Source organism: Vulpes vulpes, chromosome X (genome assembly GCF_048418805.1).
Source record: "Vulpes vulpes isolate BD-2025 chromosome X, VulVul3, whole genome shotgun sequence".
In the NCBI taxonomy this organism is placed as follows: Eukaryota; Metazoa; Chordata; class Mammalia; order Carnivora; family Canidae; genus Vulpes; species Vulpes vulpes.
Window position 1 is genome coordinate 35,632,271 of NC_132796.1, and position 26,603 is coordinate 35,658,873.

General features: G+C 47.0%; 1 long non-coding RNA gene and 1 pseudogene across 1 annotated transcript; one reads left to right on the forward strand and one right to left on the reverse strand.

Moving 5' to 3' along the window:
- Nucleotides 1–5,037: 5,037 nt before the first annotated feature.
- On the reverse strand, nucleotides 5,038–14,444 carry LOC112929933 (uncharacterized). Its single transcript, XR_003237018.2, has 4 exons — nucleotides 14,288–14,444; nucleotides 12,576–12,759; nucleotides 7,939–8,119; nucleotides 5,038–7,095 (listed from the first exon to the last, which is right to left on the reverse strand). It is a non-coding gene; the product is annotated as an uncharacterized lncRNA (long non-coding RNA).
- A 6,714-nt stretch (nucleotides 14,445–21,158) lies between these two features.
- On the forward strand, nucleotides 21,159–25,476 carry LOC112929951 (GTP-binding nuclear protein Ran-like; annotated as a pseudogene).
- The last annotated feature ends 1,127 nt before the right edge of the window (nucleotides 25,477–26,603 follow it).

Below are 26,603 nucleotides of genomic sequence, written 5' to 3' on the forward strand. Positions count from 1 at the left end.
GGCTCAGGTTGGGGGTCCTGGGGTCCTGCGATGGAGCCCCACCTTCCGGATCCCTGCTCAATGGGGACTCTACTTCTCCCTCTGCCTTTCCTGCTGCTCCCATGTGCTTGTGCTCTCTCTAAAATAAATTAATCGTTAAAAAATAATACATTTTTGTAAATATTTTATTTATTCATGAGACACAGACAGAGACAGAGAGAGGCAGAGGGAGAAGCAGGCTCCATGCAGGGAGCCTGACGTGGGACTCGATCCCGGGTCTCCTGGATCATACCCTGGGCGGAAGGCGGCGCTAAACCGCTGAGCCACCCGGGCTGCCCTAAATAATGAAATCTTAAAAAAAAAAATGTGTACAAAAAAGGAGTGACAGTGTACATCCACATGTAAGGATCAGTATGAGCGCACAGGACAGAAGAAAAGCCAATCTAAAATGAGGACAATCAGAAGACAATGTGGTGCACAACCTAAAACAACCACTGCTAGCTACCGTTAGAAAGATACCGCTGGCAGCTTGCATTGCCCCCCCTCAACCCCCCCAGCCCCGCTGGCAGAATTAAAGCTCCACATTATCTGAGGAGGAAATCCATTTATATCGCAAGGCCATTCACACAGTCCGTGGTAATATAAACTGAAAGTTTCACACCTTTGGCTTTAGAACTGCAGGAGAGGGGATCCCTGGGTGGCGCAGCGGTTTGGCCCCTGCCTTTGGCCCAGGGCGCGATCCTGGAGACCCAGGATCGAATCCCACGTCGGGCTCCCGGTGCATGGAGCCTGCTTCTCCCTCTGCCTGTCTCTCTCTCTCTCTCTCTCTTTCTCTGTGACTATCATAAAAATTACAAAAAAATAATTGTTTAAGAACTGCAGGAGAATCTTAGTCCATGTTGTCAAATGAGTTTTGACCCACTTTTGACATATAGAGACCTCTTTTGTTATTATTATAGTAGTGATTTCTGGTAAGATTGAAGGCTTGAGTCCCCACATGGACAGGTACACTGCTAGTTTTTTGGTTTCTGAGTTAATGCAGTTTGGAGTATTGTATTGGGGGATTAGAAATACACACGGTAACTTTTGTGAGGCAGTGGTGCTTCTAAGCTGGTCCAAGGGCTGGCGTTGGAGGGGCTGAATGAACAACATCTGGGGAGCTTCTTTAAAAACCCAATGTCATGATCCCTGGGTGGCTCAGCCGTTGAGCGCCTGCCTTCCACCCAGGGCCTGATCCTGGAGTCCCGGGATTGAGTCTCACATCGGGCTCCTTGCACGGAGCCTGCTTCTCCCACTGCCTGTGTCTCTGCCTCTCTCTGTGTGTCTCTCATGAATAAATAAATAAAATCTTTTAAAAAATAAAAAATAAAAACCCAATGTCTGGGGACGCCTGGGTAGCTCAGTGGTTGAGCATCTGCCTTCAGCTCAGGGTGTGATCCCGGGGTCCTAGGATCGAGTCCCGCATTGAGCCCCCCCTCAGGGAGCCTGCTTCTCCCTCCACCTCTGCCTCTGCCTGTGTCTTAAATAAATAAATAAATAAATAAATAAATAAATAAATAAAATCTTTAAAAAATTTTTGTCCGAGTTCCACTCCTGGAAACTGAGCATAGATGTGACGTGTCCAGGAACCTGCAGCATTCTTTTTTGGTTCCACATGCACCATGCACCATGCAGTGGAGTTTGAAAGCTATTTCCATAGGGCACTGTTGTTCTTAAAAAAAAAAAAAAAAAAAGTGGGGGTGTGGGTTGCCAAACTTGAAAACCACAGATAAGTAAATAGAACACCCAAACACCTCTTAGCCAGGACAGGCATGTTTGCTTCAAGTATTATTTTCATCAAAAGAAACTGGGTATTAGAGCCGAGTCCCCAGGTCCCCAGTCCCATTGCTGGTGGTCCCCAGTCACCCTGCTTTGGAAGGCTCCATGGTTATGACGCACTGTGCATCCCTAAGGCACATCTTGGAACGGTGCCCAACGTCGCTGTCAGGTGCCCAATACAGGTGGTGCAGCAACCCTAGGCTGCAGTTCCACCTGGAGAACTGGAAGTTGTCTCTCTCCAGAGAGGGACCAGGAGGAGCCTAAAGAATTTTAGGGAAGAAAAAAACGTTTTGGTGAATTCGGGAACACTGATAATGCACCGTGTGCAAAGGTGTCAGGGCCAAAGGAACGGATGGTGTTTTCTCCAGAAGTGATGATGGGGCTCTGGGTTGCAAATGGTGTTCTGCACAGATGTGTGGGTATAACATGACACACACACCCCCGTTTGTGAAGAGATTCCTAGTCGTCTGATTTTTCTCCCCTGTGCTTAGAGTCCACCAGCAAGAGGAGGCTGGTTTCTGTCAAATTTTCCTTTCAGGAAAGTCCTGAGCCCCAGGGAGCTCTGATCTAGCCCAAGACAATTCCTCCAGCTTTAAGTGTGTGATCCCAGCAGCCCAACTATGCGATATTTCCCGAACAAATAATGACAAATGAACTAGCACCTCGAGCCATCTGTTGCAGTTGGTGCATTTTGCCTCTGGTGTTTATAAACCTGCTCCAGTAGGAAGCAAAAACAAAGCCCGGAGTTTAGCAAAAAGCAGGGTTGGCTGAGCAGCAAGCGGCAATTTCCAACTCAGAAAGAAACACGACTTAATTTATTTTTATCCAGGATGTTTTAGGACCGTGTGATTTGATTTAGAGCAACAAATGCAGTGTGCTCTGGTGCTGCCAGCCTCCCCTTTTTGAAGGAAAACATGGGGGGTGTCACAACTTTGGGGTCGTTTTTAGTCTAAATTTGGCTTTGTTGCTGAAGTTAGCTGTAAGAATCTTCTGGAACATCTGCCTAACTAGTTCACCGAGCGGTTCCCGGTGGTGCTTGGGAAAGAGATGACTTTCAGGGATGACCCATGGCCGTTAGAATTGTGCTTTGTTTGCTCTGGAAAATTCCAGGGGGCCTTTTCCCATGTTGACTCGCTCAGTGCGCGCTCACGCGGTAGCCGTCTCCGCGCCGTTCCTTCCCTACCGAGTAGGACTGGAGGCGACGGGCGAGGTGCTCCTCCGCCGGCAGGACGGGCTCTCATCCTCACCACTTGTCAGGAAGCTAAGATGTCCTTGTCCTCCGGAGAAATCTCAGCTCGGGGACAGCTTGAAAGGGTTGCTGGGGTTCGCTTGGCAGGAAGAGGGAACAAACAAAAACTTGTTTTCTTTGTCTTACACTAGGGGTCCAACAGGAAAACTCAACGGGGAGGCGGCGTTTCCAACGTGCCAGGAGGTCTGCAGGGGGCGCCGGGGGGTCCCCGTCAGCAGGGGGGTGGCCAGGAACCGTGTCCCCAGCCGCAGCGGGGACGAACGCGTACGCTTTTCTGCCTCCGAGGAGCTCGCTGGCGTGTCACAGTTGCGTGGGTTACTTGGTAATCAGCCCCCGCCCAGGTCCACTGCTGCACCCCCGGAGGGGAGGGCGTTAAAGATATTTTTGTCCAGAAACCAGTTCCTCTCTTTCGAAGAAACGGGCTGGGCTTCCAGTGTGCACAGTGGGGGGTGGCAGACGGGGTTCAGCAGAAAAACCGGGCTTGCAAGGATTGAAAGTAATTCATAGATATGGGCGAATAAACTCTGTTGTTTGTTTTTTTTTTAATATGTGATCTTTTGTCCTTCTGCTTTTATTACCAAAGCAGAAAATCTAACCAAACTGCCCTGAAGCTGGAAATGCAGGAAATAAGAGACGTGCAGCTTCTTTCTGGGGCTTTTCGGTCCCCTACGTGTCGAGGGCGGCGATGCTGCCGCTTCCCGGGAAGGCCCGCTCTCAGCAGTTGTTTTGTTTTGGTTTTGGTTTTTTAGGAGTTAACTTTTGTTTATTCATTATTATTTTTTTTTTTAAGTAGGCTCCGGGGGGGATCCCTGGGTGGCTCAGCGGTTTAGCACCCGCCTTCGGCCCAGGGCGTGACCCTGAACACCCGGGGTCGAGTCCCGCGTCGGGCTCCCTGCACGGAGCCTGCTTCTCCCTCTGCCTGTGTCTCTGCCTCTCTCTCTTTCTGTGTCTCTCATGAATAAATAAAATCTTTATTTTTTTAAATAAAATCTTTAAAAATAAATAAAGTAGGCTCCGCTCCCAAGTTGGGGCTGGAACTCACCACCCTGAGGTCACGAGTCACACGCTCTATCCCCCTCCCCACCCCTCTCAAGCTTTTTAAAATCTTTTTTTTTTTTTAAACAATGAAAACCCACTTGAGAATTGCGGCCTGGCCGAGGGCCCGTTTAGTCCGCCTCCCGCAGAGGCCGCTCCGCCCGGGGCCGCGGCAGGCGGCGACTCCCGAGGCGTGTCCGCGGCCACGTGACTCCTCCAGGGCTCCCGAGCCGCGGCTGCGCCTCCTCCGCTCGCTAAGAACAGCTCCCAGCGGCCGCGTCGTGCTGGCTGCGTCACCCTCCGCTGGCCCGGCCCGCAGGCCCCTCCGCCGCCCGGGAGCCGCACACGGGGTGAGGAGTTAACGACGCTCCGTCTCCCTCGGGCTCGAACCCACGTCCACGCCGCCGGGTTTCCGGAGCCAATGCGGCAGCAATCGCAGCAAATTCTTTGTCACGGCTGTGGTGGGGAGGGCGAACTGGAATGATTTAGTAAAAATAGATGTCTCTACCGCACGGGAATTTGATGATCTGTATGTAAAATCTGCCTGACAACATAAAAGCGCTTATTTTTGTGATTTTTGTAAAAGCCTCCATAAACGGGCAGCCCCGGTGGCTCGGCGGTTCAGCGCCGTCCTGGAGCCCCAGGATCGAGTCCCGCGTCGGGCTCCCTGCACGGAGCCTGCTTCTCCCTCTGCCTGGGTCTCTGTCTTTCTCTGTGTGTCTCGTGAATAAATAAAATATTTTTAAAAAATAAATAAAAGCCTCCATAAACCGCGATTCCAGCAGGTTGACCCTGGGCTCCTTAAGGACCTCTTGGGGCGGTGCTCCCAGGGGGCAGCCGGTTGTCCGCGCGCTGGGAACGCTCCGCCTTAGAAACCCCCCCCCCGCCTTCGGACTGAAACGTCAGCGTGCAGGGTCCTGCGGAGAAGTCTTCACGGCTTGGTTTCCTGTACCGGATTCAAAACAAGTCGGAGGGATCAAATGGGGAGAAATCAAGCCTCCTGCTGGTAGTAAATGGTTTTGTGCCCTTCTATTTACCTATACTCTCAGCCCATCAACGAATTTTAGGGTAAGAAATGCGAAAGCTGCCTCTGTGTAACTAGTTCTCAACTATGCCACATATTAACATTTTAGTAGCTGGAAAGCGGCGCTAGCCTCTTATTAGCATAAATCTCCTTTGTTGCCCACGAATTCTACCCTGGAAGAAAAATACATTTTACCCCATGGGACTTAAACCTATTTTTATTGGGAATGAAAAATAAATGCAACCCACAAACATCATTTTTCCCCCGAAATTGACTCTTGTGGGGGAAGATAAAGGTTGCTCACCAAGAAATTTCTAGTAGCTATAAGAGATTCTGATTTGCACAGTGTGATTTCTAATTAGCCAAACACCCCACGAATACTGATTAAGAAAACCTACATGAGCTGATGTAGGTCAAAGGGTACAGATCTTCAGTTCTAAGAAAAATAAGGTCGGGGTGCCTGGCTGGATCAGCAGTAGAGCATGTGTTTCTTGATTTCAGGGTGGTGAGTTCAAGCCCGTCATTGGGTGTGGAAATTATTTAAAAATAAAATTTTTTTAAAAAGGGTCTAAGAATCTAATGTATAGCATGGTAACTATAATTAATATATTATTGTAGACTTGAAAGTTGTCGAGAATGGATCTTAAACTTGCCCACCACACAAAGAGCCAACTATGCCTTAACTATGTGAGGTGATGGATGTGTTAATTATTTTGATCTTGGCAGTCATTCTACAATATACATATATATCAAATCAGGTTGTGCACTTTAACTGCTTACAATTATATTTGTCAATTATTACTCAATAAAATTTTAAAGTTTATTTATTTTAAGTAATCTCCAATGTGGAACTTGAACTTACAACCCCAAGATCAAGAGTCCTATGCTCTCCCCACTAAGCCAGGTGCCACCAAAGTTTTTTAATTTTTAATTTTTTAAGTAACAAAGTCTTTAAAAAGCAAACTGGGAAGAATAACTAAAGAAGGAAACAAAATAACCAGATGGGAAGCTCCCAGGGGCACTAAGGGGGGTATTAAGGAGGGCGGTTTCTAAACACTGAGCTAGTCCCCAAACCTCATACCCTGAGGATTGTTCTAGTCAACATGAAACAGGTGAGATTTCTCTTCAGATGAGAGAAATCAAAACAACACAGTAAGAGTTTCATAAAACTCAAATTGCTCCATTTAAAAAACTGTCCTGTGAGATGATAGGACCATTGGATCTTTTAAAATTCAAATGTTGGGATGCCTGGATGGCCCAGCGGTTGAGTGTCTGCCTTCAGCTCAGGTCTTGATCCTGGGATCCGGGATGGAGTCCCACATCGGGCCCCTTGTGGGGAGTCTGCTTCTCCTCCCTCTGCCTCCCCCTCTCTCTGTCTCTCATGAATAAACAAATAAAATCTTAAGTAAGTAAATAAATAAATAAAATACGAATGTCCACACTTATATGATGATGACACTAGTAGGCTGTTGCTGTTTTAATGCTCTAACTTGCTAAAACACAAAGTTGGCAAACCAATGTTAGTCTCCTTTAAAAAAAAAAAGTTATTCAGACTAAACACATACACAGATTGAAAATGAAGGGAGGGAAAAGCATTTGTTATGCACGTGGATGTGAAAAGAAAGTTGGGGTAGCAATACTTGTATCTGACAAAATAGACTTTTTTATTTTTATTTTTTTAAGATTTTATTTTATTTATTCATGAGACACACAAAGAGAGAGAGAGAGAGAGAGAGAGGCAGAGACACAGGCATAGGGAGAAGCAGGCTCCATGCAGGGAGCCTGACGTGGGACTGGATCCCAGGTCTCTAGGGCTGAAGGCAGCGCTAAACCACTGAGCCACCGGGGCTGCCCCAAAATAGACTTTAAAATAAAGACTGTAGGGGCACCTGAGTGGCTCAGTCGGTTAAGTGTCTGATTCTAGATCTCAGCTCAGGTCTTGATCTCAGGGTTGTGAGTTCAAGCCCCACTCTGGAGCCCAGCCTGGAGCCTAGTTAACAAAAAAATAAAATAAATAAAGACTGTAATGAGACAAAGAAGAATACTATATAATCATAAAGGGGACAACCCTACAAGAAGGTCTAACAATTGTAAATATTTATGTACCTAACATGGAAGCACCCAAATTACATAAAGTAGCAATTAACAAACACAAAGGAAGAAATCAATAATAATACAATAATAGTATGGGACTTTAACACCCCACTTACATCAATGAATATATCATCCAAACAGAAAATCAACAAGGAAAGAGTGGCTTTGAATGACACATTGGACCAGATGGGTCTAACAGATATATTCAGAACATCCCATCCTAAAACTGCAGAAAACACATTCAAGTGTACATGAAATATTCTCCAGAAAAGATCACATTAAGCCACAAAACAAGTCTCAAGTCAATTTAAAAAGACTTAAATTAAATCCTGTATTTTGGGGTGCTGGGCAGCTCAGGTCATGATCCTGGGATTGAGCCTCACATTGGGCTCCCTGCTGAGCAGTGCCACTCCTGCTCCCCCTGCCACTCCTGCTCCCCCTGCATGGACTCTGGCTCTCTCTCTGTCAAATAAATAAATAAAATCTTTTTTTTTTAAATCATGCATTTTTTTTCTGAAGAGAATGCTATGAAACCAGAAATAAACCACAAGAAAAAACCTGGACAGAACACAAATACGTGGAGGTAAAATAATATGCTACTAAACAATGAATGGGTCAACCAAGAAATCAATGAGGAAATTAAAAAATACATAAAGATGAATAAAAATGAAAACACAATGGTCCAAAATCTTTGGGATCCAGCAAAAGCTGTTCTAAGATTATAGCAATACAGACTTACCTCAAGAAGAAAAATCTCGGGACGCCTGGGTGGCTCAGCGGTTGGGCATCTGCCTTCGGCTCGAGGCGTGGTCCCGGGCTCCCAGGATCGGGTCCCACATTGGGCTTCCTGCATGGAGTGTGCTTCTCCCTCTGCCTGTGTCTCTGCCTCTCTCTGTGTGTCTCTCATGAATAAATAAAATCTAAAAAAAAAAAAAAAAAAAAAAAAAGAAAGAAAAAAAAAAGAAGAAAAATCTCACATAAAAGACCTAACCTTATAACAAAAGGAGTCAGGAAAAAAAGAACAAATAAATGCCAAAACAAGTAGGAGGAAAGAAATAATAAACATTAGAGCAGAAATAAATGAAATAGAAACTAAAAATACAATAGAACAACAGATCAATGAAACCAGGAGGTGTTTTTTTTTTAAGGATTTTATTTATTTATTCATGAGAGACACAGAGAGAGGCAGAGACATAGGCAGAGGGAGAAGCAGGCTTCCTCTAGGGAGCCTGATGCAGAACTCTATCCCAGGACCCAGGGATCACATCCTGAGCCCAAGGCAGATGCTCAACCAGTGAGCCCCCAGGTGCTCCAGGAGGTGGTTCTTTGAACAGATCAACAGAGTTAATAAACCTTTAGCCACACTCATAAAAAAAAAGAGATATAGGGGGCAGAGGGACTCCAATAAAATCAGAAATGACCAGGAGAAATGACAAGCAACATCACAGAAATACAAAGGATTCTTAGAATATATTATGAAAAATTATATGTGAGTAAATTGGACAATCTAGAAGAAATGGATAAATTCCTAGAAACATAACCTCCCCAAACTGATTCAGGAAGAAATAGAAAATATGAACAGACCGATTACCAGCAATGAAATTGAATCAGTGATCACCAAACTTCCATCAAACAAAAGTCCAGAACCAGATGGATTCACAGGGGAATTCTAACAAAAGCTTAAAGAAGAGTTAATACCTATTTTCTTTTTTTTTTTAAGATTTTATTTATTTATTCATGAGAGAGACACACACAGAGAGAGAGAGAGAGAGAGGCAGAGACACAGGCAGAGGGAAAAGCAGGCTCCATGCAGGGAGCCTGACGTGGGACTCGATCCCGGGACTCCAGGATCACACCCCGGGCCGAAGGCAGGCGCTAAACCGCTGAGCCAACCAGGGATCCCCTAATACCTATTTTCAAAAACTATTCCAGGGGCTCCTGAGTGGTTTAGTCAGTTAAGCATCTCCCTTTGACTCAGGTCATGATCCCAGAGTTCTGGGATCAAGTCCCACATTAGGCTCCATGCTCAGCAAGGAGTCTGCTTCTCCCTCTCCCTCTGCCTGCTGCTCCTACTGCATGTGTTCTCTCCTCTCTGTCAAATAAATAAAGATCTTAAAAACAAAAAAACAAAAAAAAAAAAGTATTCCAAAGATAGATGAAGAAGGAAAGCTTCCAAATTCATTCTATGAGGCCAGCATTACCCTGCTTCCAAACCAGTTAAAGACATCTCAAAAAAAAGAGAGAGAGAGAGAAAGAGAGAGGACAAGCCAACATCTCTGATGAACATAGATGAAAAAATTCTCAACCAAGTTATCAGTAAACCAAATCCAACAATACATTAGAAGAAAATCATTCATCATGATCAGGAATAAACCAGGGATACAAGGGTGGTTCAATATTCACAAGTCAATCAACGTGATCCATCACATCAACAAGAGAAAGGATAAAAGCCATAAGATCATTTCAATAGATGCAGAAAAAGCATTTGACAAAGTACAACATCCATTCATGATAAAAACTCTCAACAAAGCAGGGGTAGAGGGAACATACCTCAGAATAATAAAGGCCACAGATGAAGAAACCACAGCTAACATCATATTCAATGGTGGAAAACTGAGAGCTTTCCCCTAAAATCAGGAACAAGACAAGGATGTCCACTCTCACCCCTTTTATTCAGCATAGTACTGGAAGTCCTAGCCACAGCAATTAGATGAGGAAAAGAAATATAAGGCATCCAAATTGGTAAGGAAGAAATAAAACTTTCGGTATTTGCAGATGACATGATACTATGTATAAAAAACCTTAAAGGGGATCCCTGGGTGGCTCAGCGGTTTAGCGCCTGCCTTTGGCCCAGGGTGTGATCCTGGAGTCCCAGGATCGAGTCCCATGTCAGGTTCCCGGCATGGAGCCTGCTTCTCCCTCCTCCTGTGTCTCTGCCTCTCTCTCTCTCTCTCTCTCTCTCTCTCATAAAAAAACAAAACAAAACAAACAAACAAACAAAAAACCTTAAAGACTCCACCAAAAAGCTCAGAACTAATCCATGAATTCAGTAAAGGTACAGGATATAAAATCAACATATAGAAATCTGTTGCATTTCTATACATTCATAATGAAGCAGAAGAAAATTAAGAAACCCCATTTACAATTGCACCAAAAAGAATAAAATGCCTACAAATAAAATTAATCAAGGAGGTGAAAGACCTGTATTCTGAAAACTATAAAACATTGATGAAAAGGGAAACTGGGTGCCTCAGTTGGTTAAGCGTCTGCCTTCAGCTCAGGTCATGATCTCAGGATCCTGAGATGGAGCATTGAAATATATAGAGAGAGGCAGAGACACAGGCAGAGGGAGAAGCAGGCTCCCTGAGGGGAGCCCAATGGGACTCGATCTGGGAACTCCAGGATCGTGCCTGAGCCAAAGGCAGATGCTCAAACGTTGAGCCACCCAGGTAACCCTGATTCTTGGTTTTGGCTCAGGTCATGATCTCAGGGTCATGAGATTGAGCCCCAAGTTGGGCTCTGTGCCGATGGGAGTCTGCTTGAGATTCTTTCTCTCTCTCCCTCTCCCCCCACCATGCTTGTGCATGCACGCTCTCTCTAAAATAAATAAATCTGGGGCAGCCCTGGTGGTTCAGTGGTTTAGTGCTGCCTTCGGCCCAGGGCGTGATCCTGGAGACCCGGGATCGAGTTCCACATCGGGCTCCCTGCATGGAGCCTGCTTCTCCCTCTGTCTGTGTCTCTGCCTCTGTGTGTGTGTGTGTGTGTGTCTCATGAATAAATACTTAAAAAAATCTTTAAAAAAATTTATTAAAAACTGGTAAAATTGTTAACCTCTGAGGGGAAAAATGGATGCATGAACATAAACTGATAGAAACAACACACTTGTCAATGTAATCCTTTCATACCTTTTGCTTTTTTTTTTTTAAGATTTTATTTCAGACACAGAGAGGAAGAGAGTGAGCAAGCATGAGCAAGGGGGAGAGGCAGAAGCAGAGAGAGAAGCAGGCTCCCCACTGAGCTGGGAGCCCAATGTGGGGCTTGATCCTGGGACCATGACCTGAGTCGAAGGTAAACACTTAACTGACTGAGCCACCCAGGCACCCTACCTTTTGCTTTTGCAACATGTCTATATTATTAGCTCAATAATTAATAAGATATAAAAATACTGTCATAGAAATGATTTTAAAAAACAGAATTATGCACCCCCCAAAAAAATCCAAATTCAATTTAAAAATGGGCAGAAGCCATGAATAGACATTTCTCCAAAGGAAGACATCCAGATGGCCAACAGACACACGAAAAGATGCTCAGCATCACTCATCATCAGGGAAATGCAAATCAAAACTACAATGAGCTATCAACTCACACTTGTCAGAATAAGTAAAATAAACACAAGAAACAACAATTGTTGGCGAGGATGTGGAGACAAGGAACCCTCATGCGCTGCTGGTGGGAATGCAAACTGGGGCAACCACTGTGGAAGATGGTATCAAGTCTCCTCTAAAACTTAAAGATAATTACCATAGGATCCAGTAATTCCATTACTGAGTATTTACCCAAAGGAAACAAAAACCCTAATTCAAAAGGATATATGCATCCCTGTTTATTGCAGCATTATTTACAATAGCCAAGATATAAAAGCAATCTATGTGTCCATCAAAAGATGGATAGGGAAGTTGTCATACATATATAAACATATATGTATATATACAATGGAATATTACTCAGCCATCAAAAAGAATGAAATCTTGCCATTAGCAACAACATGGATGGATCTAGAAGTATAATGCTAAGTGAAATTAATCAGTGAAAGACAAATACTGTATGATTTCACTCATGTGGAATTTAAGAAATAAAACAAAGAAAAAAGAGAGACAAACCAAAAAAACAGGGTTTTTTTTAAGGGCTTTATTTATTCATGAGAGACACATAGAGAGAAGCAGAGACATAGGCTGAGGGAGAAGCAGGCTCCTTGCAGGGAGCCCAAGGGGGACTCCATCCCAGGACTCGGGATCATGCCCTGAGCCGAAGGCAGATGCTCAACCGCTGAGCCACCCAAGCATCCCCAAAAAGCAGACTCTTGGGCAGCCCGGGTGGCTCAGCGGTTTAGTGCTGCCTTCAGCTCAGGCCCTGATCCTGGAGACTGGGGATCGAGTCCCGTGTCGGGCTCCTTGTGTGGAGCCTGCTTCTCCCTCTGCCTGTGTCTCTGCCTCTCTCTGTAGCTGTGTGTCTCTCATGAAAAAATAAATAAAATCTTTAAAAAAAAACAAAAACAAAAAACAGACTCTTAAATATAGAGAACAAACTGACGGTTATCAGAGGGGAGGTGGGTGGGGGGATGGGGGAAATAGGTGAGGGGATTAAGAATACACTTACTGGGGCACCTGAGTGGCTTCTGGCATGGGAGTTGTAAAGGCCTCTTGCCTGGGAGGAAACACAAATAACTCCAGGTGGACTCTCTTTGAGAATGAGCATGATGAGTCCTGAGGTTCCCTGGGCTAGAGTGGGGTGCACATGCTGGAAGACCTGCTCACATCAGCATTAGCAGGAAGTGCTGGACCTGGAAGAACCCCCAGATGAGGGTAAGACACAGAGTAAAGGTAGGTATCTGTATTCGAAATCACCGAAATGTGGAAACAGCTCGAGTGCCCATTTGTAGACGAATAGGTAAACCGAATGCAGTACAATTATGTCCACGCGATGGAATATTAGTTGGCCACAAAAAGGAATGAAGAACTGGCACATGCTGGGACGTTGTATGAACCTTGGAAAACTCACGCTAAATTAAAGAAGCCAAAGATTCCATTTATATGAAATATCCACAACAGACAAATCCATAGGGTCAGAAAAATCAGTGGTTGCCTGGGGCTGGGAGACAGGTGGGGACAGGGAGCTACAGCTGATGGGTTCCTTTTGAGGGGATAAAAATGTTCTGAAACTAGATAAAGTTGATGCACGGCACTGTGACTGTCCTGAATGCTAGTGAACTGTAGTTGACTAATACAGTGACTTTTGTGTTATGCTTACTTTAACACACACACACACACACACACACACACACATACACACACACAAATATGTGTGCCTTTCCTGCCTGTGGCTACAAGGGACTCACGGGTTCCACAGATACCCTCCTGCACCGGCTCTGCTGGCCAACCCTTCCTGCCACCTATCCCCCACCCCACCCCCACGCCCCAACTAGGAGCTATGTGAATGTGCGGCGTCCACACAGACTGGGCCCAGTAGCCTCCCACACCTGAACCCAGCTATCCCTGGGTTAGGCTGTGGGGACTGACCATCCTCATGTTCATCAGAGTGATGGTTTCACCTAAGTTCTTTGCTTCTACCTCATCATCCCAACCCTCTACTCAGACCTGGGAGGGGAGCTCTGGACATTCTCCTAGAGACCCCTCGGGGCCCTGAGGCCCAGCGGTCAAAGACAATACCTTGTTGAAAACATGAGGGGCACCTGGGTGGCCCAGGCGGTTAAGTGTCTGCCTTCGGCTCAGGTCACGATCTCAGGGTCCTGGGATGGAGCCCTCCCTGCCACCCTACCCCATGGGGCTCTCTGCTCAGCAGGGGAGTCTGTTTCTCCCTCTACTTGTGCTCTCTCAATAAAAGAAAAAGAAAAAGAAAGAAAACATGAAGTACCGCCTGGACTCCCGGAGCGAAGCCAGCCAGTGTCTGAGGGGGCTGCCCCGCGGGATGCCTCCCCCCCAGGGCATAGCCTGGCTTCCAAATGGGGGTGGTGCGGACCCCACCCATCCTGCGGCCCAGCTCAGGGCGGTGCCACCAACACAGGCCCTCCGAGGTCTGGCGCCTTCTTCCCTGGCTGATGTGCCCACTCCGGCTCCGGGTCCCACCCCGTCACAAGCCTCCCCTCCCAGGTCCGAGACACCCTAAATCAAAAGCAGGAGTGTCCTGCACGCTTTAGGAACTGGACGGGTGGCAAAGTCCCCAGAGGCCTAGTGCCGGGGAGGCCCCCCCCACCTCCTCGTCCGCAGACCTCAACAGGGGGCCCGGCCCTTTGCCCTGGGTGTGGGGGGAGGCGGGGGGGTGCTCCTGGGTAAGGACAAACTTCTGGGCACCTGAAAGGGCTCCCGGAACTTGAGCGAGGAAGCCGGCCCGCTCCCTGAGGCTCTTGCCGCACCACGAGCAGTCGTCCGGACCCGAGGGCGTCCGCGCCAGGCCCCGCGGGCTGTACCTGGGCTCGGCCGGCGGGCGGCGGCGGGGAGCGCCGGCGCGCAGGGCACCGGAAGTCCCAGGGGGCGAGGCCCGCCGCCGCCGCCGCCGTCCCCTTGGCAACCGAGCGGCTCCGGGATGAGAGTGTGGTGCCCTCTAGAGGCCGCGGGGCCGCACGGCCGGGACCCGGGCGACGGCCGGGGGCTGGCAGGTGCGGGACCTACGTGGACGCAGAGGCGAGCGGTTTGTTCAGCTCAAAGGGAGAAGCGGCTCCGAGCCTTTCCGAGTCGGCCTTCTGGTATCCCGCTGCCGCTGGCTAAAGAAAGTGAACAAAAAACCCTCGCACACTCACACCCGCCCGGAGCTAATGAACCTGCGGTGTCAGGGCGCCTCATTTGCTAAAGACCCTGGGCGGGGCCCCAGAAATGGCTTCACCTGGTCGTGTGTGTTTGTACAATTTGCAAAAGGGAACTATTTGAGCTGTAATTGATTAAGATCGCTCTCTTCCCGCTCTGACTCTGTCACCCTTCCTCTCGGGTCCTGGAGAGGCCGAGGCCGTGAGGGGCTGGCTAAGGGGAAGTTGGGCTGGGAACACACTGAGTGTGCCTTTAATGGGAACCGTTTACACAGGTAGTTATTACTGGCCATCCCGCTGTAGGAATGACTTCCGGGAATAATCCCACTGCCCACCTGGCGTCATGACTTCGAGCGCCACAGCAGCTGGGCTGTGGGAGGAGGAGAAACGAAGTTTGAAATGTGCAGGGCTGGAAGCTACCCTGTGGGAAATTCTTCCAATCACCAAATGACTAAATTTGTGAGCAGATCAAAACAGAAAATTTTCCTCCCAAGAATATCATCAATAATGCAGTGCATATAATTGCAAGCTTCCTAGAAAACGAATTATTTTTCAGGTATGTCCATATGCAACCAGTGGAAGCGATTCTGGCATAGAAAAGTGAACTGTAACAGATTTTTTCCGATCACACCAAAGGAGAAAGCGATAGATTTTGAATAGAGGTGATATGTGGGCTCTTGGTTTGTTTAATAATCGACTTAATGAAAAGAAGTGAAGTATATGAACACAATGGGAAAATAGTTAAATTTCCTGTTGATTTGGGAAGCCTGGGTGGCTCAGCGGTTGAGCGTGTGCCTTCCGCCCAGGGCATGATCTCGGGGTCCTGGGATCGAGTCCCACATGGGGCTCCCTGCCTGGAGCCTGCTTCTCCCTCTGCCTGTGTCTCTGCCTCTCTCTCTCTCTCTCTCTCTCTCTCTCTCTCTCTCTCTCTCATGAATAAATAAATAAAATCTTTAAAAAGAAAAACAATAAGTTATCTTTCTATCCTCTTGCTAGAAAATGATATCACAAAATTGTTGTACAAAAAGGTGTTCAAAGAGTCTGCAGAGGAAAACTGTAGGGGAAAATCGTATTTCTCAGCCTTTAAAATGCCATGTGTTAGGTGCCTGGTTGGCTCAGAGGAGCATGTGACTCTTGATCTTAGGGTCGTGACTTCCAGCCCCATGTTGGGTAGAGATTACTTTTGAAAAAATGCTATATATTGTGTTTTATTTCTGACTCTGAATAACATTCCTCTCCTACCTAATTTTTGTTTCCATTCTGTTTTCTTCTCTTTAAGGGCGCCCCCAAATCATAAAATCTTCAAACAACCACAAAACCTGGATCCACCCTCCCGCCCACATATATACACACAGACACACTCATCTCACATACTCGAGAATCAAGAAAACCACAGGCTCACTGAGTAAAAAGAGGCACAAGACCCCTTCCCTAGAGACATTTGTGTGCCTTGGAGTAGTTCTTCTTGTCACTAAAAAGGCACTGGTGAATATAAGTCTGACATCAGACTTCTCCAGAAAATATATAGAATCATAAAATGCCCATTGATTTGTTAAAGGCTAGATCTGATGAAAATTATTTTTACTAATTAAGCTAATTTTACTAACAAAGCTAAGTTTCCTGGGGAGCCTGGCTGGCTCAGTCAGTAAAACATGTGACTATTGATTTTGGGGTTGTGAGTTCGAGCCCCATACTGGAGTAGAGATAGCTTAAAAATAAAATCTTTTTTTTTTTTAAAGCTGATTTTCCTCCTGGTTTCCCCAATGCCTTCCATTCCTTTAGTAGATCCCAAAGGAATTGCAGAGGACAGGTTTGGGCCATTATTTTGTCATTCCCCTCAGTCAGAAGGAGTGGTTTTTCTTCCTTACTAGTCTTTTGGGTATTTTTAGGTTGTCATTATCTGTTATGCAAAAACAAAACAAAACAAAACAAAAACAAACTTATTTTGTATCTTAATATTTCATGAGCCAAACGTCTTTTGTTCTCTTGGCATTTATATAAAGAGGTTTTTTTTTAAAGTCTGCTACTCAGAGTGAAGTGGCCGCAACCTGCAGAGAGGTACCTTGTTCATTTGAATGTGCAGTAATATCCTGGTTGATAGGAAGCTCCTAGTCCCATGATGGTTTTTTCCTGTCAGGCTGTACTAGAAGAAGAAACAGAAGAGCCATAAGGGTATGCCAGATGGTGAAAAATAGGTTTACGGCACCAAAATAGTGTTGTTTTTATTAAAAACTAGGCTAGTATTGAATGCCAGAAGGTGTGAAACCCAGCTCTGAGTAAGAATCTCCACATTTAGCATTAATCTTGGCCCATTTGAGCCTCCCACCAGGGGAAGCAAAGTGGGCTCACTAGCCTGCGTGGGGGCATTGTTGCCAGGCTGCTCGCACAGCATCCTGGAGGCTCACAGGAGAGCACTGGGCCCTGCTTCTGGGAAGGGCCAGCTTGGCTCCCCAACACCTTCCTGTCCTCATGCCCGCCCCATCATGCCAGAAGTTCTTGGCTAGGTGCTCTCCAATTCACCCATTCTCTTTCATATTGGATTCTGAAATCCAAGAACACATAAGGCTGGAACCCAGGAAGTTCTAGGCTTCTACAGCATCAGTGAAGGTAACAGCTATCTCCAAAAGTGTTCCTGGAACCTCCAGTGGGCAGTGGCCCTCAAACACTCCAACTTAAGAGAAACCAGCATCTGAGAGGGTTAGGCTCCTCACCAGGAAATTCCTTATATACGTCCATCATCATACTCTGAGACAGTTAGCTTTTGCTACAAAACAATCCACCACCAAGCCTAGTGCCTTAAGACACCAACTTTATTTTTTTTATTTTTTATTTTTTTAAGAGAGCACATGAGTGGGGTGGAGGGGCAGAGAGAGAGCAAGAGCATCTTAAGCAGACTCCATGCTGAGCATGGAGCCTGATGCAGGGGGCTCAATCTCACAACCCTGAAATCATGACCTGAGCCGAAATCAAGAGTCACATGCTTAACCGACTGAGCCACCCCAGGAGCCCCATCCAATTCTTAATTTAGCTCTTTATTCTGTGGATGGGGAATCTGGGCTTGGCTCCCCCTGGTTCACACCCATGTCTACATTATCCACTGCCAGGGTGGCCAGGGCAGGCTGGCTTGAGATGGCCTCAGCTGGTCAGATCATCTCTCCCTCACAGGGTCTCAGCATCCCCCAGCAGGCTAGCCTGGGCCTGTTCATAGGGACGTGGCTGGGTTGCAGAAGAGCAAACAGAAACAGCAACAACACTCAAGGCTTCTTGAGAGGCCTGGATCAGGTATGACGTTTGGTATTTGGATTGGTCAGAGCAAGTCCCGAGAGCAGGCCAGGTTCAAGGGCTACACCTCTTGATGGGAGGAACTGCTCTGCATTGAAGACGGGTACAGGTACAGGGAGGGTAATAACTGTGGCGAGATGTTTTCTTTAAAAATTTTATATTGTGGGCTGCCTGGCTGGCTCAGTCAGTGGAACATGCAACTCTTGATCTCAGAGTTGTCAGTTCAAGCCCCACACTGAGCGTGGAGATTATTTAAATTGTTTTTTGTGGGACGCCTGGGTGGCTCAGCAGTTGGTCAGGTCGTGATCCCGGGATCCAGGATCGAGTCCCACATTGGGCTCCCTGCGAGGAGCCTGTTTCTCCCTCTGCCTGTGTCTCTGCCTCTTTCTCTCTCAGTCTGTATCTCTCATGAATAAACAAATAGATCTTTAAAAAATTTTTTAATTGTTTTTTGTATTGTGGTAAAATATACAGAACATCAAAATTACCCTTTTATCCAGTTTTCATATACATTCAGTGGCATGCAATACATTCACATTGTTGTGCAACCGTCATCACCATCCATTTCCAGAGCTTTCTTTTTTCTCCAGAGCTTTTTAAAAATAGACTCTAAAAAAAATAAAATAAAATAGACTTTAGAAATGCTGCCTTTTATTCATTTAGCACTTTTACAGTTAGTACAGGACCATTCTTTTCACTGCCTCAAAAAATCTTCTGTGTTTGGCCTATTCATCCCTCCCTCTCCCCCAACCCCTAGCAACCACCATCTTTTTATTGTCTTCATAGTTTTGCCTTTTCCAAAATGTCATATGGGGCACCTGGGTGGCTCAGTGGTTAAGCATCTGCCTTTGGCTCAGATCATGATCCTGGGGTCCTGAGATCGAGCCCTGCATCGGGCTCCCTGCTCTCCCTCTACCCCTTCTCTCTGCTTGTATGCTCTTTCTCAAATAAATAAATAAAATCTTTTTTTTTAATGTCCTATAGTTGGAAGTATACATTATGTAGCCTTTTCAGACTGGCTTCTTTCACTTAGTAACATGCATTTAAGTTTCCTCTGCGTCTTTTTATGGCTTGACAGCTCATTTCTTTTTAGTGTTGAATCATATTTTACTGTGTGGATGTACCACTGTTTATCCACTCACCTACTGAAAACATCTTGGTTGCTTCCAAGTTTTGGCAATTATGGATAAGCTGCTATAAACATCTGTGTGCAGGTTTTTGTGTGGACATAAGCTTTCAACTCCTTTGGGTAAATATCAAGGAACGCGTTCACTGGATTCTATGTTTAGTGGTGTTTTTGTGTTTTGGCTTTTTTAACATTTCTTTCTTTTTTTTTAAAAAAAAAAAAGATTATTTATTTGAGAGAGAGAGAGAGAGAGCACAGGCAAACAGGGCGAGCAGCCCAGCAAAGGAAGAGGGAGAAGCAGGCTCCCCACTGAGATGGAAGCCCTATGTGGGGCTTGATCTCAGGACCCAGGATTATAACCTGAGCTGAAGCCAGATGCCTAACTGAGTGAGCCACCCAGGCACCTCCTTTTTCTTTTCTTTTCTTTTTTTTTTTTTTAACATTTCTTTAAAAATAGGGATGCCTGGATGGTCAGTGGTTGAGCATCTGCCTTCAGCTCAGGATGGTCAGTGGTTGAGCATCTGCCTTCAGCTCAGGTCATGATCCCACAGTCCTGGGATCAAGTCCCACATAGGGCTTCCTGCATGGAATCTGCTTCTCCCTCTGCGTCTCTCATGAATGGATAAAATCTTAAAAAACAAAATAATCTCTACACCCAACAAACAGCTCAAACTCAAGACTCCAAGATGGAGAGTCACACACTCCACCAACTGAGCCAGCCAGGCACCCTGCCTATGTTTAGTTTTTTAAGAAACTGTCAAACTACTTTCCAAAGTGGCTATAGCATTTTGTCCCCTCACCAGCAATGAGCGAGAGGTCCCGTCGCCCCACATTGTCAGCAGCATTAGGCGTTGTCAACTCTAGAATCTTTCATCAACCCAAACAGAAACTCTGAACAGTGACTGAGCCTTCCTCCCTTCCTCAGCCCCTGGTACATCTATTCTACTGTGTCTCTGAGTTCAACTACTCTAGCTCCCTCATGCAAGTGAAATTGTGGCCTTTTTTTTTTTTAAATTGTAGCCATTTTTGAAAACAATCCATCACCTCTGCTCTTAGAATAGGTGGATTTATGGGGCTCCAAATGTTTCATCATCTATATCTGTCCCATATTCTAGGCACAGCCATCCTTTCCAGAGTCACGTGTACATGTCATCTCCAAGATGGCTGGCCTTGGGATGACTGGGTGGCTCAGTGGTTGAGCGTCTGCCTTCAGCTCAGGTCATGAACCTGGGGTCCTGGGATCGAGTCTCACATCCGGCTCCCCTCAGGGAACCTGCTTCTCCCTCTGCCTATGTCTCTGCTTCTTTCTCTCTGTGTCTCTCATGAATCTTTATTTATTTATTTTTTATTATTTTTTTTGTAATTTATTTTATTTTATTTTATTTTATTTATGATAGTCACATAGAGAGAGAGAGAGAGAGGCAGAGACATAGGCAGAGGGAGAAGCAGGCTCCATGCACCGGGAGCCCGACGTGGGATTCGATCCCGGGTCTCCAGGATCGCGCCCTGGGCCAAAGGCAGGCGCCAAACCGCTGTGCCACCCAGGGATCCCTGAATCTTTTTTAAAAAGATTTTATTTATTTACTTATTTGAGAAAGAGAGAGCACAGGAGCAGGAGGGAAGGGCAGAGGGAGAGGGAGAAGCAGACTCTCCGCTGAGCAGGGAGCCTGATGTGGGAATTGATCCCAGGACCTTGGGATCATGACCTGAGCCGAAGGCAGATACTTAACCAACTGAACTACCCAGGCACCCCCCCAACTGATTTTAATCAGTATTCTCACTGTAATAAACTATAACTATGGGTATAACAACATTCAATGAGTTCTTTCTAGCAAATAATCAAACCTGAGGGTGGTCTTGGGGGCCCCTGAACTCTGAAGTTGGTGTGAGAAGTGAGGACGGTCTTATGGACTATTATTGCCTAGTTTGACAAGAGGGTACACAGATGGAGAATGCTATCCTGTTAACAGTAAATGCAAGAATAATGGTCATAGTGCCCTCAGTCAGATGGGGCATGGGGATGCTTTTGGAAACTGCCCAGGGAGAATCACAAATTCAGTTCAAACTTGTATTGGTTGGTGATGATGGAAAAATGACATTCATGAAACATCCTTTGACTGGTGAATTGGAGAATCATGTGACTACATCGGAGGTTGAGGCCCATTCCTTTGTGTTCCACACCAGCAGAGGACCATTCCGTCCAATGTATGGAATACAATAGGTCAGGAGAAATTTGGTGCACCAAGAGATTACTATTATGTATGAACCCTGTGTGCCATTGTAATGTTCCATGTGATATGAAGCGTTACTTCTGAGGATGTGCCTAACTGGCATAGAGATTTGGTTACGAGTATATGAAAACATTGCCATCACACTGTGTGACAACAAAGTGGGTACTAAGGACAGGAACGTTAAAGGCAAAATCCATAACCTTCCATCGAAAGAAGAATCTTCAGTAGTTTGACATTTCTGCTAAAAGTAGCTACAAACTTTGAAAAGCTCTTCCTTGGAGATCCCTGGGTGGCTCTGCCGGTTTGGCGCCTGCCTTTGGCCTATCTTGGAGTCCCCGGATTGAGTCCCACGTCGGGCTCCCTGCATGGAGCCTGTTTCTCTCTCTGTCTCTCATGAATAAATAAATAAAATCTTAAAGAAAGAAAGAAAGAAAGAAAGAAAGAAAGAAAGAAAGAAAGAAAGAAAGAAAAAGAAAGAAAGAAAGAAGAAAGAAAGAAAGAAAGAAAAAGAAAGAAAGAAAGAAAGAAAAAAGAAAGAAAGAAAGAAAGAAAGAAAGAAAGAAAGAAAGAAAGAAAAGAGCTCTTCCTTTGGCTTGTTTGAAAACTAACTGTAGACCCTAACTTGGAGTTTGTCACCATGCCTGCTCTTGCCCCATACCAGAGGTTGTCACGGACACAGTTTTGGCAGTGCAGTATGAGGCTGGTAGAGCGGGGGAGGGGGGGGGGGAGCAGGGGGGACTGGGTGGGCCACCCAGAAACACCATCTCCACATGTATCCCATACCTCTATCCTTTTATGGCTGGTGAGCAGTTTCATGGTGTCCATGCCAACTACAGGTTGGCTGCTCTCTAATGAATGTGACTTCTTCCCATTAGACCATCTTTATTTTAAGTGCCTTATAGGAAGAGATACATTTAGTTTGAAAATCCATTTGCATACAGTAAGAAATTTCAAGTGGGGATCCCTGGGTGGCTCAGCAGTTTAGTGCTGCCTTCCACCCGGGGCCTGATCCTAGGGACAGAGAATCAAGTCCCGCATCAGGCTCCCTGCATGGAGGCTGCTTCTCCCTCTGCCTGTATCTCTACCTCTGTGTGTGTGTGTGTGTGTGTCTCTCATGAATAAATAAATAAAATCTTAAAAAAAAAAAAAAGGGATAGGGGGCCTGGGTGGCTCAATTAAGTGAGTGACTCTTGATTTTGGCTCAGGTCATGGTCTCAGGGTTGTGGGATTGAGCCTCATGTTGGGCTCCGAGATCAGCCTGGCGTCTGCTTGAGATTTTTTTTCTCATCCTCTCATCCTCTCCCTCTGCCTCTCCCCACTCTGTGTTCGCTCTCTCAAATAAATAAATAAATCTTTTTTTTTTTTTTTTTTAGAAAGTATAAGAACAGGAGGGGGAAGTGGGTGAGGGAGAAGATGAAACAAAATTGACCCTACTCTTGATGAGATGAGCACTGGGTGTTATACCATATGTTGGCAAATTGAATTTAAATTTAAAAAATTTAAATTAAAAAAATATTTTTTAAGATTTTATTTATTCATGAGAGACACAGAGAGAGGCAGAGACGTAGGCAGAGGGAGAAGCAGGCTCCCCATTGGCAGCCGGATGGGGGACTCGATCCCAGGACCCAGGGATCATCACCCCAGCAGAAAGCAGATGCTCAACCACTGAGTCACCCAGGTGTCCCTTAAATATTTTTTAAAAATTTGACCCTACCTTGGTAAATGATGAAGCTGAGGATTCATTATCTATTCATCTACTTTTTAAACATGTGTGAAATTTTCCATAGTAGAAAGGAGGAAATGAAAGGAGGGTTGTGAGGGACACCTGGGTGGCTCAGTGGCTCAGCGGATTAGCACCTGTCTTCTGCCCAGGCGTGGTCCTGGCTTGATCCTGGAGTCCCAGGATTGAGTCCCACATCAGACTCCCTGCATGGAGCTTGCTTCTTTCTCTGCCTACGTATGTCTCTGCCTCTCTCTGTGTCTCATGAATAAATAAAATCTTAAAAAAAAAAAAAAAGGAGGGTTGTGAAAATTTCATTAGGAAGCTGGATATTTAACACCACTTCTAATAGTTTATTTTTCATTTTCTTTACATGATTGCATAATACAATGAAATCATTTCTTTTCCCACCAGGCCCCATTTTGACTCTCCAAATACTCTCCAGTTCACCCCTGAAAGTCATTGGGATATTATATAAATTTTCTGGGTGTCTCATGACGTGAACAAGGACGAGGAGCCTGGCCTGACCCCACATCCACAAACCTCGCCAAAGGCCGCTGGCGCCCCCGACAGGGCTCCAAGAGGGCAGGCGCCCCGGCCTCCCCGCCCCCATCCGTCCCGGGGCGGGAAGGGACGCAGAGGAAGCGCAGCCTCCCGGGGGCCCAGGGCGGCTCTCCCCGCCGCTCCTGCCCACGCTCTGGCTTCCAGGAGTGGCTGCGCCCAGGCTCGCCTACCCCAAGGCGCGCGCCCCGGGCTCGGGGTGGGGGTGAGGGTGCTGGGAGCGGCCGGAAAAGGCGGGCCAGCCTGAATTACGAACCGCTCCAAACCATCCGGGGAGGGGCCAGAAGCATCTCTCAGGCCTTCCATCCCCACCCCCTCCCACCCGCCTGCAGCTTTGCGCACGCCCTGGCCTCCCGGTCGCCCTGGGACGCCCCGGCTTTGGGGGGCGGGAGACCTCTGCCCCGCTGAGTCACACTCTCCGGGAGCCCTGGGACCCCTGGGCTCTGATACTCGACGGCTGTACACCCGCGCAGCCCCGAAGTGAAGGGGCGCGGCGCCGAGGGCCGGGGAGATGGGGGGCGCGGCGGCCCCGGCTGGGCGTGGAGCGCCCCCCGAGGCAGTCTGGAACCCGACTTTCCGCCGCCTTATCGACCCCGTCCCGCTTCCCGTTTGGAATGATTAATGCGAGCTCTCCTGCCTCGAAGCCACCCTCCCAGGAAGCCCTCTTTCCTTGCAAGGGCGCCCAGACCCCGCGGCGCGAGCGGGGAGGGAGGGAGGGAGGGAGGGAAGGGGGGCTGGGCTGGCGGGCAGAGGGGAAGGAGGGAGAATGAATGAATTGCATTGGCCGGTGGCATGCGCAGCGGACGATGCGGACACTCTCGGTGGGGGCCCCCTCCCCCGGGCCCAGCACTCCGCTTCCCCGCGCGCCGGCTGCAGACAAATGAGCACCCAGCACGCGGACCAGAACAGAAGCAAGGCTATTTTATTACTTCTTATGTATGTATGTATGTATGTATGTATGTATTTTGCACGGTAATTAATAAATAAACTGCTGCACCGGAGGGGGAAAAAAAGCTAGCAAGCAGAATCCAAACATCCTCTCGGTTGCCATTTGGTTATGTAAGAAGGAGGAACGAAGGCTAGTTGGCCGTAAAGAATTCCTCCAATGCCATGCTCCAAATCAGAGCCCCTGCAAGGAATTAAATCAAAAGGGAAAGCAGGCACCAACAGCCAGCACAGAAAGTGGGGCAGAGTTCTGCCAGCAGCTCACCTAATGTTCCTGCTCCTAAGGGGACGATTGTCACATGTCGCAGAATTAGGCCCAGAGAGCCACCAGCCCTCCATACCAGCTCCTAGTTCCACCCCTGCCTCCCTAATCACTTTCTTTCTGAGCAAGGGTGGGCTCCCAGGCAGCTTCCTTTGTTCTGGGTGCCCACCTCCACCCATCAGGGCCAGAGGTGCTGGGGCAGAGGGCACACAGCTGCCCCAAGGTACAGGGTCACCAGAGTCCCCTCACCCAGGAATTTAGGATTGAGATGGAGAAAGAGAAAAAATGTCTGAAGAGCTAGAGGCCATTGGGTGTGTAAACAGGGGAGCTGTGGGGGGCTGTAAGCCTGAGGAGGCAGAGGGAGCAGTCAGGGAGAAGAAAAGACCAAGGGAAGGAGGGAGAGCGTGAAAGAGAGAAAGGGAGAGACAGCATAAAGAGCTGCTAAGCACAGAGGGTCAGACCACAGGAATTCTGCTTATGCTCCCAGCTGCCTTCTAGGCCTTTCTGAGGCCCACCGCAGCAGCCCCCTCCCCCATCTTGCGGCAACAATAATCCCTGTCTTCTGGTTCACCAGGCACCTGTGACCTATAACCTTCAAGCTCAACGAGCTTGAAACTTCTGTTGCTTGTACTCTACGGGCTTCTAAATCACATGCCTTCTATCAAGCTTTTAGTTTTTAGAGAAGTTGTAGGTTCACAGCAAAATTGAGGGGGAAGATAAGAGAGTTCCCATATACCCTCTGCCCCCTCTACATACACAGCCCTCCCCCCTCCCCCAATATCAACATCCCCCACCAGAGTGCACATTTGTTAAACTGATGAACATACGTTGACATATTGTAATCACTCAGAGTCTGTAGTTTACCTTAAGGTTTATTCTTGGTGGTGTACGTTCTATGGCTTTGCACAAATGTATAATTGTTACTGATTTGATCTATTACAGCCACTCACTCAGGAAACAGGTGAGTCCTGGCCCTGCCCCGGCCACCTGCTCAGTCCAGGGGAATCCCTGGGAAATTGGGGGCCGAACAAGTCAAAAGCGCAGCTCCTGGTTAAGTTTGCCAATGCTGGGGATCCCTGGGTGGCTCAGCGGTTTGGTGCCTGCCTTTGGCCCAGGGCACGATCCTGGAGTCCCGGGATCGAGTCCCACGTTGGGCTCCCAGCATGAAGCCTCCTTCTCCCTCTGCCTGTGTCTCTGCCTCTCTCTCTCTCTCTCTCTCTCTCTCTCTCTCTATGTCTATCATGAATAAATAAATAAAATCTTTTAAAAGTTTGCCAATGCTGTTGCCAAACAAACTCACATAAACTCACCGCAAGAGACATCAATAACTCAAGAGGTGAGGGTTTGGAAGAGAGAAAGGGAGAAATTTATTTCGGGTGCTGGCAACTGGGGCTGGTGGCAGGCTCAAGCGACCTCTCTGCCTGCAAGATGGACATCTAGAGCTTTTGAGAGAGAGATTTGGGAGGTATGTGCAAGAGAGCAGGCAGGGAGCGCATGATCATGCATGGGGGTCAGTATGGGTCCAGGCCATGAAGAGGACGTGTGGGGTGTGGCCTTCTAGGCATTCCACTGGTATCAGGGCTTTTCTGGTCTGGTGGTTGGAATGTTCTGGTCATTGCAAAACATCTTCGTCAATGCCTTAAGAAAATGTGATAAGAAATAAGCACAATGGGTTTTAGTTAGAGCATGAGGTAAGCAGGCTTGTCTATTCCTGGTTTTAATTGTTGGGGTCTATAGTTG